The sequence below is a fragment of the Amphibalanus amphitrite genome, unplaced genomic scaffold (genome assembly GCF_019059575.1).
Source record: "Amphibalanus amphitrite isolate SeventyFive unplaced genomic scaffold, NRLGWU_Aamphi_draft 001658F_arrow, whole genome shotgun sequence".
NCBI lineage: Eukaryota > Metazoa > Arthropoda > Thecostraca > Balanomorpha > Balanidae > Amphibalanus > Amphibalanus amphitrite.
The window spans coordinates 37987-40819 of record NW_024883151.1 but is presented as its reverse complement, the minus strand read 5'-3'; the positions used below and the strand labels follow the sequence as shown (position 1 = coordinate 40819).

Sequence of the window (2833 nt, the reverse complement as noted above, 5' to 3'; positions counted from 1 at the left end):
TTTTTAAATCTGTATGTATATAGGTGTTCTATAGTGTTCCTTTGTAGCTTGTAGGGAGCCATCTTGAGACTTGGCAGGGAGTTGTGCTGTGCCTTTTGCATGTTAGGTATGTCCACAGAAAAAAAAGAACTTTGGGGTCACTGATGTTAGTTGTCGGACCTTCGTCCCCGTCTTGAGTTGAGAATTGAGATGTTAGTTTCAAACGTTTGGGCCAGTTGGCCGTCGTTACCCGTCAGATGTTCTTTGACCCTCAGAAGGAACCTGGATGTTGGTGGCGTTGCGCCGTACGCGTCCAACCGTTCGAAAGCTCCTAGTCAGCGGGAATCGAACTCGAGTTTCCCCGGTGATGGTCCACGGTTCTAACCACTCCACTATCGAGGCAGATTTGACTATGGCCGGAGAAGTTACTTGCTGAAACGTTGTGAAACTAATATCTCAACTCAAGACGGGGACGAAAGTCAGACAACTAACAACAGTGATACTAACAGGCCTCGTCTCAAGCATTCAGAAAAAAAACTAAAGCTTTTGGCGGTTGATGGAATGATGTGGGGAGAGAAAAGGAGAAGAGTTGGTCTAATTGACTTTGTCTTACTTGCAGACCCATATTTCATGCTAATTTGCATGCATACCAGCCTGGTATCGGCTTTTATCATGCATATCAACTCACCCCTTGATGGCATATCAACTCACCACCTGTCACTTTTCTTAAAATTATAAAAAAGCGTTGTTATAGGTGAAACCCAAAACTACCTGGGATCAACAGTAAATTGATGGTAGTTTCTTTCCCAGTGCATGTTGTTCCATGAATATCCACCGTCTTTGCTGTAGGGTGGGGACTTTTCCTTAGTTTCAAAATCAGAAGAAAAAAAGGACTTTGAAAAAAGTAATGTGTTAAGAAGGCAATGCACCACATGCATGCCTTTCTCAGCTATATGCATCACTTATTGGTTGCTTCACTTCACAAAAAAATAAAACTAAAAATTGGTTTACAAATGGATGAGCAGCACACATTTTAACATTTTTCGAGCAATTTATATCAACTCACCACCCCATATCAACTCACCCCGGTTTACGGTACCGACTTTTTACGGCGAACTCAAGTTTATTCGAGTGGTTCTGTTGCATTGTATTGACTTTTGATCATAGATGACATGTTATGGGATCATAATGCAGATAATAAATGAATGAATTTGTTTTGTTGGGCGATGCATCGAACAAAACTATGCCCCGAGTGAGGATCGAACTCACGACCTTGAGATTATGAGACTCACGCGCTGCCTACTGCGCCATCGAGGCCTGTTTTAAGTGTAATCGGACGCGTATCTTCAAACTTGTGCCTTTAAAATGCAGTGCCAATGACCTATATACGTTATAAGTGCATATTGATGCCATGCAAAGTCACGGCATCTTGAAATATATACTTTGATCCTCTCTTCCTCCTCTTCTCTTTCTTTCTCTCTCTCTCTCTCTCTCTCTCTCTCTCTCTCTCTCTCTCTCTCTCTCTGATCTCTCTCTCTCTCTCTCTGATCTCTCTCTGTCTCTCTCTCTCTCTCTCTCTCTCTCTCTCTCTCTCTCTCTCTCTCTCTCTCTCTCTCTCTCTCTCTCTCTCTCTCTCTCTCTCTCTCTCTCTCTCTGCGCTGTTTCCGGTCCACAGCTACAGCCTAGCGGACGACAGCTCAGGCTGCAAATGTCTCTATAGACTGTCCCGCAAAGCAGCTATGTGCTGCGGCACAGTATACCCTCCCAGTCACTGCAGTCACCACTGAAGGCCGCTTAGTGCTAAAGTGTGGCCAGAGGCCGTTACACCAAAGGTATTTCACTCGGGATAAGCACCTGTTGTGAAATCGATCTTGATGAGGAAATGTGTTTTCCTTTACGCATGTTCACCATCATGCCATTTCAATTCCTCGATTCTACCAAACGGCTGGCCTATTCAGAAGTGCGCTGATGCTTGGTGCTCCTGCTATAGTACCTATCGTATTTATGATCATTACCATATACCATGGAAACCAATACCATGTCGGTATTGGTTTCCAAGAATGAAAATGGACATATTCATCGTAAAGGCTTAGGTACTTAAATACCCGGTGTACCTAAATGTGTGGGTACTGGGTTTTGTTCTGTAATGGCCTTTGTATGTTAGGAAATAAATACAAATGAAGCTGGTATTTTTTTTACTGGTTGTTCATTTTACGCCACAGTTTAATGATGTCACAAAGCTCATCAGTTCAACGATATCCTGACCCCTTTGTAAATGTATTGTATTTGATCGTAACTGTAAAAAATAAAAATGGAGAAAGTCATCGCCTAGCCTTTAGTTGTTCCTTCCTCTGTATTAATATGCAATTTTGACCTTCACCCGTCTTTTTTTGCGTTATAGAGGAAATTGAAATGGACATTGTGTATGTTGATGATGTTAGCATTTATGTATATTAGTGCGACAACGCTGTGAACAAAATCCTGCCCCGAGTGAGGATCGAACTCACGACCTTGAGATTATGAGACTCACGCGCTGCCTACTGCGCCATCGAGGCCTGGTAGGAATATAAATGGAGGTACACTTTATCACGATATTTCTGTATATTCCTCTTATCTCTCCCCCTCTCTCTCTCCCTCTCACTCTCTTTTTACCTCTCTCTCCCTCTTTCTTTCTTTGTTTCTTTGCCACCTCCGTTCTATGAGCTGTAGCCCTAAAGCGAGCGGCAGCTCACAGGTCTCTGTAGACTGTCCCGCAAGGCTCCGTTGTGTTCCGGCACAGTATATCATACAGTATTACTTTCTGTCTTCATTTCTTCACCATCTCCGTTCTATGAGCTGCAGCCCTAAAGCGAAC

The 2833-nt window shown here is 43.2% G+C and overlaps 2 non-coding genes across 2 annotated transcripts; both read right to left on the bottom strand.

Moving 5' to 3' along the window:
• Positions 1-1223: 1223 nt before the first annotated feature.
• Positions 1224-1296, bottom strand: Trnam-cau. The gene has a single exon. It is a non-coding gene; the product is annotated as a tRNA-Met (tRNA).
• A 1165-nt stretch (positions 1297-2461) lies between these two features.
• On the bottom strand, positions 2462-2534 carry Trnam-cau. Its single transcript has one exon. It is a non-coding gene; the product is annotated as a tRNA-Met (tRNA).
• Positions 2535-2833: the final 299 nt, after the last annotated feature.